Below are 14,331 nucleotides of genomic sequence, written 5' to 3' on the forward strand. Positions count from 1 at the left end.
TTGCATACAGTATCTAGGGTTTTCTTTTCATTTCCTTTCATTATTTTTCTTTTACTCTCCTAACAAATTAGCTCTTAGACCCATAAGCAATCCTTTTTTTCAAAGTATACTGAAGTTATGGCAAAGATATATCAGTAATAATAAATAATCAAAAATGTTTAGTGCCATTTTTATGCATATTCTTAGCACAGCTTGATTTTCCTTCTGATCTTTCTCAGTTTTTTCATCTCATCTGTGTATACAACTGTATTATTCTTATTCTTATTAGCTGCATTGTTATTTTTGTGGGGACCTGTGCTTTCATCATTGTAGTAATCTCCTAGCATAGATCTCAAAGATCAATCCATTGATACATATAGATGTTAGGTGACTTACCCAAGGTCACACAGTTAATATATCAAAAATAGCACTTGAAACCATGTTTTTCTGTTTTGAAGATTTGTCTTTCATTTAACATACTGAACTGCTTCCTAATGATTTTTATTTTAAGAGTTAAAAAACAGACCCCAAACCAACCAAACAAAAGAAGTCTGAGGAAAAGAGCCATCTTGATAGATATTCATAAGTTTAGAGTTGGAAGGAACCTTTTAAAGGCTCTCTGGCCTAACTCATTTTACAGATAAGGAAACCGAGACCCAGGATCATGTAACTAGTAGCTAAGGTGGTATTTAAACCCTTTTTTTCCCCTGACTCCAAGACCAGCATTCTATCTACTATTTGATGTTGCCTCTCAAATGTTTCCAAGATAGGAATGAACTGAAAAACTTTTTTTTCCTGCATAGAATTAATTTTGTAGACCACAGCTTTTTAAGTTGGATTCCCAAGAGAGCACATTAAAAAAAATGGGGATGAGGTAGAGGGATAACTTGGTGTAGCCTACATGTTTACTCTTATTTACTTTCCTAATTCTCAGAGAAGGGGAGTATGAGAACCTGTTACTTTAAAGTGTTACCTATACATCACAGTTCTTCTTACTTAAAGCAATTTTATCATGTTGTTATTGTTATTAAACATTAAAAAAAATGTTAATCCCACATTTCAGTCTGTTTGGTGCCAAAACGATGTCATGTGTATTTTTCTTTCTAGTAAATGGATCTTTCCTTCCTCGGCATTTAATTTATCTTTGGGTATTTACTTTTCCTGGCCCTAGAGAGGTTTTCTGCTATCTTCTTAACTATGAAATAGGGAAAGAATTTGATTCCTTTTTTCATTTGAGGCCATTATTTCAAAGCCATCCAACTAGTACTTTGCAAAGGAAGTTTTTGTGAAATGAAATGAGCCTTGAATTACTCAATCTTGATTGCAAAGGACACATAATGCAGATTACTACCTACCTCATAGAAAGGTGATGGGCTAAAATGAAGAATGAGGCATTCATTTTGGGGCATAGCCAATATTGAAATTTATTTTGCTCCACTATGCTTGTTCGTAACAAGTTTTTTTTTTTCCCTTCAGGGATGAGGGTATATGGGAAGGATAAAAAGAAAATACTTAAAAAATAGTTATAAAAAAGTGATTTTGAGTTCTGGTTTCCTGGTTAAGATCTAGGAGGTTCTTTCAACCATCCCTGGTCAGAATTTAAATCAATTGAAAATTTTTATTCATAACTTAATGAATTTCATAAGGGGAAAACATTTTTTTTAATGTATTCAGTTAATATGTGGGGAGATAGCATCTCACTATACAAATAAAAATTGTGGCTGAAAGTTGAACATAATTGCATTCAAGCTAAGCTAAATGAAGCAAATTTCAAAATATTTCTCCTTCTTGAAGGTGCTTTTGACCTCAAGCATCAAACCAAAACCTTTATAAAATCACTTTGAGATGCTATAAGCACAGTTGTGTGTATAGACCCCTTCATTATTCCCATGACGCTCTGAGAAGACTGACCACATAGGGTCAAGTAGCCAGTAAGTGTCTGAAGTAGTATTCAAACTCAGATCTTCCTGATCCTCAGTTACCACCTTGGTGCCCCTCAGGAGACTGATTAGAGATAGTAACACTGCTAGAAATTTATTTTCTAGGCTAATGAGAAGTTCAGATGCTCAAAAGGCCTTTCTAAGTTAGGATAATTTTCATCCACAAAGGTCTTGATCTACTGATCATCAACTACTGATGCTACTATGCATTTATTTAGTGCCTTAGTGTTTGCAAATTGCCTTATAAATATTATCTGATTTGGTCTTTACAATGACCCTGGAAAGTAGGTGCTATCATCATCTCCATTTCACATACAGGAAACTGAGGCACAGAGGTGTTAAGTGACTTGCCCAGGGTCTGAGGCAGTTTTCTTGACTCCAGGCCCAGTGCTCCTATTTTCTGACTACCTATTGAATTATATATCCCCTTGCACTGTTACCTGGTTGAAACACATGTCTTTTCTTCGTAGCTTGACTGGAAGTTTGCAGAACAGTAGGGGCAGCTAGGTGGCACAGTGAATAGAGCAATGGCCCAGGAGTCAGGAGGAACTGAGTTCAAATCCAGCCTCAGACACTTAACACTTACTAGCCCTGTGACCTTGGGCACGTCACTTAACCCCGATTGCCCTACCTTCCTCCCTCCAAAAAGAAAAAGGAAACAGTGTATTACACCTAATATATCTGGCATAGTACTCAATAAATACTTGTTAAATGTTCAAAAATGCTTGACTACACATCTAGTAGATGACCCCAGAAAAACTGAACCAAAGTCTTACAAATCTTAAATTATACACATATGTGTGTGCATGTATATATGTATGTATACGTACATATATGATTTTTACAGCTTCCAAAGTTTGTTTTTACAGGGTTGTTATTGTTCTGTTAATATCATTCATCAGTTTATAAAATTCTTCAAAATTGTTCTTTCTTAAAAATAATTTTGGGGTTAGAATATAATTTTGGTTTTCTGCTCTTCACTTTGTATCAGCTTATATACATCTTTCCAAGTCTCTTTGAAATAATTTATCTCTTCATTTCTTGTAGTGCAAGAGTGTCCCATCACATTCATATACCAAAATTCTTTAGTTATTCCTTGATTTTCTTGGTTTCTCTTTAGTTTCCCGTTTTTCTTGTCCCCTCAAAAAGAACTGCTATAACAACTTTTTAAATATAGGATCTTTTCTTATTTCTTTCAGATAAAGACCTAGAATTGTTAAAATATAAATACATAAATATAAACATAAACACACACAGAGGTTTTTACAGATACTACTCTCACTTAGCTAAGTGGTACAGTGGATAGTGCCTCCAGTCTTGAGTCAAGAAGACCTGAGTTCAAATCCAACCTCAGACACTTTCTAGCTTAATGTGATCCTGGGCAAGTCACTGAACCCTGTTTGCCTCAGTTTCCTCATCTATAAAATGATCTGGAGAAGGAAATGGCACACTGCTCCAGGATCTCTGCCACGAAAACCTCAATCAAATGGAGTCATGGAGACATGACTGGAATGACTTAGCAACAAAGAATGTACAACAGCAAGATCACTCACCTATTCCATAATAAGAATAAAACAAAAACAGACGGGAACTAAAGAGCTATTGTCTTGTGGACGTGCCATTTTCCTGTGCTAAATTGTCAATGGTTCAAGTTCCAGGGCGCCTCAGAGTGGGAGGAAAACTGGCTCTGGAATCTCATCCCAGAAATTCCCGGGACACTCACTTTGGGCAAGCTTTTGTTTCCCAGGGGCACAAATAACACAGGTGACTTCTAGCATCCCTTAAGTTCTGAATCTATGACCCTTAGGCACAGAGCCCCGAAAGGATTCAGGATCAGAGGACTTGCATTTCGATTGTGGCAGTCACTGACCACCTGTATACTGTCAGGGGTGGGATTTGCTTCTTCCATCTGCAGAGTCAAAGATTTGGTCCCTTCTAGCTCTAATGTGCCATGTCCTATATGACTCTAAAGTCCTTGGTGTTTTCCATTCTACCACACAGACTTCTGTGTGCAAATACGAGCGCTATGCACTAAGGGTTTGGTGATACTCATTGGTAATATATTCTTAAGTGGTTTAAGAATGTCCATCTCTACTTACCTTTAATTAACATACTGTCTATTTTCTAATAAGATAATCCCCTGAAGATAAGAACAACAAATATTAACTCATTTGCCTGTTAGAAAGCAGGCAGAGGTTAAGTGACTTGTCCAAAGTCACACAGCTAGTAAATGTCTGAGTAAGAATTTAAATTCAGGTCTTCATGACTCCAGGTCCATTGCTCTATCCAATATGCCAACTAGCTGCCTAAACATATATACAAGCACACACATATACCCATATATGTTTGTATATGTGCCTATATGTGCCTGTGTGTATATAGATATGTGTATATATTTACACATACACACATTTTCCCAATAAGATTAAGTAAGCTATTTGAAATCAGTAACTTTCCTTTGTTCTTGTATCTGCAGTGTCTGAGGTTTAATAAATGTTTGTGGATTGATTAGAGGAATAACTAGTAATCCAATTTGACTGAAACATCTGGTGCTGGCACCATTGTAGAGGGCTTTAAATGCCAGACTGAGTTTGTATTTAATTTTAGAGGCAAGGAGGAAGCACTGAAGATTTTTCCCATGATAGTGACATAATCAGACCTATTTCTTAGGTGATTTTGAAGCTGAGTGGATGATGAAATAGAGGAAGTAAGAGACTGAAAACAGGGAGACCACTTGGGAAGGTTATTGAAATAGTGTAAGAAAGAGGTGATGAGGTCCTCAGACTTGCAAGTAGAGAGAAGGGGATAGATGAGAGGGATGTTTGACATGAAATAAAATTGATATAGTTTTGGCAGCTGAATGGAGTTAGGAGGTGAAAGAGGAGGAGTCATAGTTGACTCCACGATTGGTTATGAACCTAGGGATCTGGGAAGATGGTTGTACCATCCATAGACTTAGGAAAATTTGAATCATCACCTTGCAATTTTGAATATGGTTGTGTTAATTATTTTAATGATCCTTCAAATCTTTAATTTTGGGGTTATTCACTAGTTCAGGTTATACTTAAACTGGAAAATCAAAGGATTTTATTTTTACAGTCAGTCGTATAATTTTGTTAAATTTGCTTCCACATAAACCAGAATATTATCTCTGAACCCAAAGAGAATTCTGTGCTGTACTTATATGGTGCTGTACAGAAATTTAAAATAGTATCTCTATGTTGTGCAAACCAAAGAATAAAGCTTCTTTGTGATGGCATGGTGAAAGCGAAATGCCCCATTGACCAGGAGATAATCAATCGCACAGTTTAATGTGTTGAAAGTGCAACATATAGTGTGCCTTTTTTTTTTTTACCATCCATTTGTGGATTCTACATTTTAAAAACTTCTCTTATGAGCCTTCTTGAGGACTTGACAGGATAACTGTATACTACTTTGCATATTTGCTTACCTCACATCTAATCAGTTGACAAATCTTTTCATTTCTCCCTTCCCAGCATAAATCCCCTTCTCTCTACTCACCCTGGTTCAGGCTTTTACTGTGTCTTGTCTGGACTATTTCAGTATCCTCCTAATTTTTCTTTCTGCCTCAAGTCTCTCCCTATTCCAGTCTGTTTCCCTAAAAAATAGTTCTGACCAGTCCACTCCTTATTCTACTTCAGTGGCTACTCATTGCCTTAAAATGTGAAGCCCTCTATTTGGCATTTAAGGTTCTTCCCAATCTGGCCCTTTCTAACATTTCCAGGCTTCTTAGACTTTACCTCCCTATAGTACAGAGAAATCAGGGTACTTAAAATTCTTCAAATATCACCACACTGTCTCACTCACATTTCTTTGAGGAAATACATACCAAGTTCCAAACAATCAACTTTAGGGGGTTTGACATTATAACCTCTAGTAGGAATTAATAGAGATCTGAAAGTTAGGGGATCCATCCAGGTTTTAGGCCAGTTTCTCCTGTCTGTGCACTTCGCAAGTACTTTTAAAGAATCACCAAAGTGGGAGGCTGAATGCAGATTGAAGATACTTTTTCTTTATTTTCTTTTTTTTTTGTCTGTTTTTTCTTTCATAGCATGACTGTGTATAACCTATGTCCAATTGATTGCCTTCTCAATGAGGAGGGAGGGGTATGAGGGAGAGAATTTGGAGCTCAGAATTTGAAAAGAGAAATGTTAAAATAATTTTTACATATAATTGGAAAAAAAATATCAAAAGACAAAAAAAAAGATGACCAAAATGCAAAGTTGGAAAAGCTTTCATTCTATCCACTATCTATCCACTATCCACACTATCCAACCACAATCTCTCTACAGCAATCCTGATAAGTAATCAGTTAGCATTGAACTGAAGGGTTGAACTCGATTCCTAAGGATTCTTCCAGCTCCAGCATGTTATTATTTATGTATTGCAGAATGTACAAATTGAGATGGAGCATAGATTTTAGTGGGCAAGTAGGTGTGCAGTGGATAGAATGCTTGGTTTGGAATCAGGAAGATTCATCTTCCAGAGTTCAAATCTGGCCTCAGATATTACTAGCAGCATGACCCTGGGCAAGTCATTTAACCTTTTTTGCCTCCATTTCCATTTCTGTAAAATGAACTGGAGAAGGGAATGGCGGAAAACCCCAAATGTGGTCACAAAGAGTCAGACAAGACTGAAATGGCTAAACAACAACATGGGTTTAGTGGAGTTGGTAGTAGACTTGGAGTTAGACTAGATAGGTTCAATCCTGCCTCTGATACTTGCCAGTGGGTTGACCAAACACAAGATCTCTTGACTCCTCTTTTGAGTCTTATTTTACTCATTTGCAAAAGAGGATAATGTTATCTTTAATCATGATTTAATCCAGTAGTTGTGTGATCAAATAAGATTGTGCTTGTGACCACATTGAAACTTTAAAGGGCAGTGTAATTGTTATCCCAATTGATTAGAACCAAATTTAATCCTGAATTCTCTTCCTTTTCCCAATTAGCCAATGCCTTCTTTCTTATGGTTAGCTGGCTAGAAGCCATGTGGGTTAGTGTATAGCTTGCTAGTCTTGGAGTCAGAAAGAAATGGATTCAAATCCCTCCTCAGAAAAACTGGCTTTATGACCCTAGGCAAGTCACTTATCTTCGGTTTCCTCATCTTTAAAATGAAATTGTAATCTATGGTTTCTAAGGTCCCTCCCAGCTATAAATCTGTTACCTTGTGGTCTTAATCATTATATGCAAAACTAATATGATCACTTACTATCACTAGACAAAAAAAAGTAAAGAATAGCTTGTTTTGCCAATAATGATCAATGTAAGGTGATATTTTTGAGAAGTTTTAAGTATTTTACTTATATTTTTTGGTTATAATTTAGACTGAACAACCATGGATTCACAATTGGCATGATGTTAAAAAGGATTGAAAATCGTGTATTAGCAGCAGCAACAAAAAGCCTTTGTTTTTGTTTGGCTGGATTGTTTGTTACTCTGTATATTTTCTAACAAAGAACTTTTTTTTTTTTAGCCAAGGTCACCTAGTAGTACTAGATATAAATTAATTAATATAAATAAATAGCCTGAATTGTTCCTAACAGCCATGGAAAAGAAAGCATTCGTTGTTCCCCTTCACTGCTTGCAATTCACTTGCTTAAAAAGATATGCTTCACGCTTTGAAACTTAGCAGGCTTCTCTGCCCTAATTTACACCCTTTCCTAGATTCTAAAGGGTTTTCAAATTCCCATGCTGAGAAAACATCTTGGGTTTCTGAAAATTAGATTAAGTGTACTTAGTGGACATTGACATATTTCGAAGAGTAGTGACAAAAGCTTTGTGCGTAAAGTTGACATCAAATTCCACTTGTTTAGCCTGATTATGAGAGACACTTCAGAGTTGTATTCGTTTCATCAAAAAAATGAGCCTTGCAATTGGATTTTTTTTCTTTAGCTTGACAGTCTTAGTTGGCAATACCTTCTCCAGCCAAATTGACATACAATCATCATAGTTAGGGTGTAGCCGGCTGCCATTGAGTAGTCAGTTGCAGACGGCACATTCCATTTTAATTTTTTGCTAAAACCTTTCAGTTGCCCATTAACTGATTTAAAAAAACCCACCACAATTTCTTTAACATCTAAGGTGGGTTGCAGACCCATAAATGGGTGCTTGGGGGTAATAAGAGGTATCCAGATGTTCCTTCTACCTGTCAGTAATTGATTTGCAACCTAAAGTTCAAGTTTCATGCTGAAGAGTGAACATTTATTATGGACCTGCCATGAGCTACTTGAATGCAAGGAGGAAGTAAGATGTTGTCCCTGCTCTCAAGGACCCCACTCTCCGATTATAGCCAGCGGCATTTGGACAAGTGAAAACAAGACATGTACAGGGGTAACAGAAGTGGACAGTATTATGATCAACGTCAGGAGGGGAATGGCCTATAATATGGAATCTTGTACAAGACAATATTTACTCTCAGCTCATTTGGCATGTGGTCATTGGGCATCAAGTCTAGTTAGCCTTAGCCATCAGCACCAATGTCAGTATCTAGTACAGCATGTGTCTGTGTCTCCTAAATATTGTTACATGAATGTGTGAATGTACAGATTTACTTGCTATTCACAGGATCATGGAATAGACACAGAGCAAGAAGGTTGTCCAGCCCTGCCTTCTTGTTTTTGTTGTGGCGAGTTGTTTCATTCTTGTCTGACTCTTTGTGATCCCTTTTGGTATTTTCTTGGCTGAGGAACTAGAGCCGATTGTCATTTCCTTCTTTAGCTCATATTTGAGAAACTGAGATCAGCAGGGTTAAGTGACTTACTCAGGGTCACTCAGCTAGTAAGTGTCTGAGGCCATATTTGAACTCAGGAAGATGTCTTCTCGGTTCCAAGCCCAGTGCTCTATCCACTGAGCCATCTGGCTACCTGCCCCTGATTTACAGATAGAGAAACTGAGGCCCAAGAAGGTTTGTGACTTCATTAAGGTCATTTATAGATAGTTAAGCTTAGAGTCTGCTTTCCTGTCTATTGCTATATTAAAAACCAAGTGATTGTGATTGCTAAACACAGTATGTGAGAACTTTTATTTCAAGGATCTGATTTAGATGGAAGCATTCTGCCCTCCAGTCTTTACCCTGAGTGCTAACCTGTATGTTCTAGAAGTTGAGAGCTAACTTGGTTCTTCTAAAAGACATTATCGATATGCTGGGATTCCTTTTGCAAAATACACCAACTTTTTGAACAAGATTTCTTCTTTTAAAAGATTCAGAACTGACATTGGGAGGAGATATTTTCGGAGGAGGGCAGTAGACATCTGCACTGGAAGAGAAACATTGTTTCAAGTATTGTCCTCTTCTTTATTCGGGGCAGCGGAAAGAATATGGAATTAGGAATCAGGAGACCTGGCTTCTGCTTTCAAATGTGCCCCAGATTGGCAATGCGACCTTCAAAACAGTTATTTCCTCTCGGGGTTTCGGTTTCTTCTTCTAGAAAATAAATAGATTAGACAAGAAGACCCTAAATATCTGAAACTTCCATTCCTCTTCTCTTTTTGTTCCCAGCTGAATAATTTAAGCTTCATTATATTGATTAGATTAAAAAAATAGATTCGTAAAAAAGATGAATCTACTACAGACACTAACAATGAGGCAAATGTAATGATAAATTATGGGCTACCCAATTACAAATATATGGATTGTAAGCTTCTTGAAGGTAAGGTCCTCATCTTCTTTTTCTCCACGTCTCTACCACTTCCTAGCATAAAGCCTTGCACATATCAAACATGTAAAAGTATCAAATATACATTTATTATTAAATGTGCTATATTTTTATCAGGGATACATTAGAAGGAGATGTCTGGAAGTCATCACTATGTAATAAAGGAAGCAATCCATTTTTTTTCATGCCTGACTGTAAAAATCATTAAATGTATAAGTTCAGTGTCCAGGAAATGCTTTGTTTTTGTACTAAAGGGACTAAGTTTGATATGAAGCATTCTCTAATTATTACAAAGTGGACATTCCATTGGCAGACTTTGTTCTGGCTGACCTGACTGATCCTCTTTTCAGGGAGACCCTGGATGACAAATTTCTGTTACCTTCACATATGGAATTTGTATTTGCTAGATTTTTTTGTGATACATCAAAAGGTCTGTCAAAGAAAAGTAAACTTAAATCAGTGTTATGTGTATATGGAAAAGTACAGAATGGTGCCAGGAAAAAATATTTGCAGAGGTAAACACTGAGCCATCTAATTTATTCCATCTTGGACTCTGTTTCCTATTAAATCCTAAGTGCCTTATATCAGCTAACATAGTAGAATTTGGAAGAATTCTAGAATTTGCTTATTGGTAAATGTTAACCTATCATTTCCCCCCTTAATCCTTTGCCTTCATAAACTTGGAGCAAAATTTGAAGGTATTATCTATTTTGGGACCCAAGGGTGTGGTTTGAGTGTATCCTATTCATAAGACAAAACTATAATGATGTCTAGTGTAAGCCACAAATGAGACCTTTTGCAGTTCTTTTTTATTTATAGTAACTTTCTAATTGTTTTGTTTCTTTAATGATTAGTAAAAGTTTCTTCTATCACCCTCCCCTCCCCCCGCATCCTCCCCTACCCCAAATCCATTTCTTAAAAGTTGTATGTCTTCCTTTCCCGCTGGCTATTTTTGTTTTCTATATAGTAACCTTATAGTGACCAAATACTATGAAAGGTCTACACTCAATTGGTCTTACGGGCTGTCTGTGGAGGTGGTAATCATAGCTTCCAATAGGATTTCTGTCTTTTGTGGATTATACCTTGCTGTAATAAGACTGTCTTACTCCCCGTTGACCTTCATTTGATGCATGATCACTCTGCTACTTGCTTATTATGTACAGGCACCTAAGAACTTCCCTTAAATTAAAGTGCTAAAATTGTTCAGTTTGCAAGTTACTTTCACAACGAACTGTGTGTGCTATTTGCACATTTCTGCACCCATAGTCTGATATTTAAACCAGATCCTAAAACAGAAGGCATCAGAAATGTTACTTACTAGAATTTATAGAATACAATATTTCCACATTAAAAAAATAAAAAAGAATTATAGAATCTTGGATTTGAAAAGGACCTTAGGTGACTTAGACTAACCTGAGTTCCTAACCTGAGGTCTCTGAATTTGATTTTTAAAAAATCTTTTGATGATTCTATATATTTTATTTTAGGCATTTAAAAACATGATTCTGAGAAGGGTGTCACTAGACTTCACTTGATTGCCAAAGGGGTCCATGACCCAAACATGGTTAAGAAAGCCTACTTTAGGCCAACTTTTCATTTTACTGGAAAAGACACTGAAGCTCAGAGTTGCAAAGCCAGGTCATATAACTAAGGCAGAGCCATGTCTCCCAAATCACATTTCTTTCTAATGCATTAGACTGATTTTCAAACTCATGGCCAAAACCCATAGCTTTATTAGCTTTATATTCAATTTTGTCTGGGAGGGGAAGGGGATTTTTCACTAAGCATCTCTTTTTTTTTCCTTTTTATTTAACAATTGTATCTTTTAATTAACAAGAGTATATTTCCTCTCCTACCAATCCTTCTCCTCATTAAAAAACAAAAACAGCTACAACACAAAGAAATTAAACCTATTTTTAAAAGCAAATATGCATAGTCATGCAAAACAGATTCCTGCCTTGGCTATGTAGTATACCTCATCTTTGCTCTTTTGGAAGTGTAATTGGTCATTACGTCTATAAAAGCCCCCCACCTCTTTTTTCCCCCTCAAAAATCACTTTGTCTTGTGCCTCACTTAGGAGTTTTCCAAGGAACGTTAGGATTTGGCTTATACCTAGGTCTCTGAAAAAAATGAAATGGTCCTCAGTTTACTTGCTTAATAAAACATTGACTATAGTAAAGGTATTCTTTAACTTGACTCCCCAAAATAAAAAGGAAGGAAAAGAAGCAAGCATTTATGAAGTCTTTGCTATGCCACAGGCACTGTGCTAAGTGCTTTACAAATATTATCTTATTTTATCCTTATGGAAACCTTGTGAGGTAGGTACAGTTGTTAGCTGCATTTTACAGTAGAGGAAACTAAGGCAGTGGCTTACCCGGGGTCACACAGATATTAAGTATGTGTGACTGGAGTTGAACTCAGGTCATCCTGACTAGATCCAGCATTCTATCTACCACATTACCTAGCAGCCTCAAAGGACTCATATCTGAGCCTATATATTAAGCCAAAGCAACTCTCTTTCCTTCTCTTCTAGGCTTTTATCTCCCTTTGGGAATCTACAGTTCTCTAGACTTGTAGTACTACCATAGGGTTGGGAAAGGGGACAGCATTGCAAGGTCACTAAAGAATTTACTCCTGTCCTTGTACCTACATAGTCTGTGTAACATAATAGTAGTAAAAGGGGGCAAGATTCAGGCTTGCTTCTCCATTTCCTGCCTCTGAATGATGATGTTCCTTCATTCTAGCTCCCATTCAGTCCAGAAATTCATCACATTCTCTGTGGGAAGCATGGTCCCGGAACTCTTGATTACCTGGACATGATTACCTGGATCCCATGGTTTCCCTAGAGAGCCTCTGTGGCCACTCTGACTTCCCTTCAGGAATGTTTATGCATCTGACTGACTTCTTACAGGTCTGATCTCTTAGCAATTGCACCTCAGCCTTCCTTGTCAAAACCAAGCCCAAGGTTGTAGCCCCAGTGCATAAACAATTAGTCTCCTTCAAGGTGAGACAATCTGGGTCAGGAAACGAAATTCATGCCATATCAAGGGAACATCATCAGTATCAGAGCAGCTATATCAAAGGACTCATCAACGAGGGCACTGAAGACTTAGGTTAATGCATGGACACATGACATAGACTTAAAGATAAACTGCGTTAAATTTGTGACTTGCAAATGTTCTAGTTATTCAGTGGATCCATACAGTTATCCTTTCCTCATAACAACTTTCCCCATTGCGGTTTTGGCATATCAAGGATTGGCTTAAGAAATTAAGAAAGGCTATCCAGTCTCAAGCTTTAAAGATAGATCTCTTAAATAGGTGAAAGCTTTATGAAATAGTCAATCACAGTTATATAGAATTAAGTGTCAAAGGGAATAATTAGAGCCATACAGTTTGTGTTTCTTTTAGATCTTTAAAAAAAAAAAGCAACCACAGGTTTCTGGTCATCCAGGCAGTTTTGAGAGAGAAAGAGAGTATTCTGAAATATTAGCAGGAACTCTATTGCTTTTACTGTAATCTCAATTTTTACAAGCTCAAGCACCCTTTGGGGGAGTGTCCATATTTTGGGGTAGTATATAATCTGTTAGTGAACCCATTTATAAAATGTAGATGAATTGATTACCTACAACCTCAAATGGTGATCTCACAGTACTGAAAGACTTTGCAGATATATTTGAGGAACTACTGTGATTGGAGGAATCATGGAGAGCAGGAAAAAATGACAAGAGATAAGGAGATTATAAAAAGAACAGGTCAGTGAGTTTGATTGTTGGTCATTGGGAAAATTCTAGAATAGATGATTAAGCAGATAGTGAGGTCTTAGAAAGGTAGGTAGTTATCATCAAGAGCTGGCATAGATTTAATAAATCATACCATGCCAACCTCGATATATTTTTTTTAATAATAGATGGATTCGGGAAAATGTAGTATGCTTGATAAATCTGGATTTTAGGAAGGTATTTGACAAAGTCTTTCATGGTACAGCTAAGTGATTTTTATCTGATTTATAGATATTCCAAGAGAATATTTACTAAGGGAAAATAGTCTGGTATAGTAGAATTAACATGGGACTTGAAGAAGCCAGGCTTATCTAGAAGTCTCGAATCTGAGTCCCTACTTTGGTACTAACTTGCCATGTGATTTGTGGTACTATGCTTAAGTTCTCTAAATTTTAATTCCCTAGTCTGTAAAATGGGCAGCTGATGGCAGAGTGGATAAGAATACCAAACCTCAAGTCAGGAGGACCTGAGTTCAAATGTAGCCTCAGACACTTGCTAGCTGTGTACGCTGGGCAAGTCACTTAACCCTGTTGGTCTCAGTTTCCTTATCTGTAAAAGGAGCTGGAGAAGGAAATGGCAAACTACTCCAGTATCTCTGTCATGAAAGCCCCTAAATGGGGTCATGAAGCATTAGATGCGATTGAATAAACAATAACAAGTCTGTAAAATGAGGATGGTGATACTTGAATTACCCATCCGCGAAAGTATTTGTGAGGAGATAAATTTCTAAAATCAAGATTTTACATAAACATATTAGTAACAACAACAATAATGGACTCTAATGATGGAGGCATGTCTTCTATAATCTTTCTATTCTTATCAACATTTTTATCAGTGACTTAGAGAAAGACATTAATTCTGCCCTTAAGGAACTCATATTTCCTGCGAGTATAAAATAGGAACGTATATAAGCAAAAAAACCCAAGGTAGTTTGAGGTTGGCAGGCACATAT

The 14,331-nt window shown here is 36.8% G+C and overlaps 1 protein-coding gene across 2 annotated transcripts in view; it reads left to right on the top strand.

Moving 5' to 3' along the window:
* Positions 1-14,331, top strand: part of LPAR1 (lysophosphatidic acid receptor 1) — a 153,524-nt gene that overhangs the window by 59,225 nt on the left and 79,968 nt on the right. The gene's annotated exons all lie outside the window — the stretch shown is intronic.

This window comes from Petaurus breviceps, unplaced genomic scaffold, assembly GCF_028583685.1.
Source record: "Petaurus breviceps papuanus isolate PSGF00001 unplaced genomic scaffold, PetGlider_PUasm1.0 118, whole genome shotgun sequence".
NCBI classification, from domain to species: domain Eukaryota; kingdom Metazoa; phylum Chordata; class Mammalia; order Diprotodontia; family Petauridae; genus Petaurus; species Petaurus breviceps.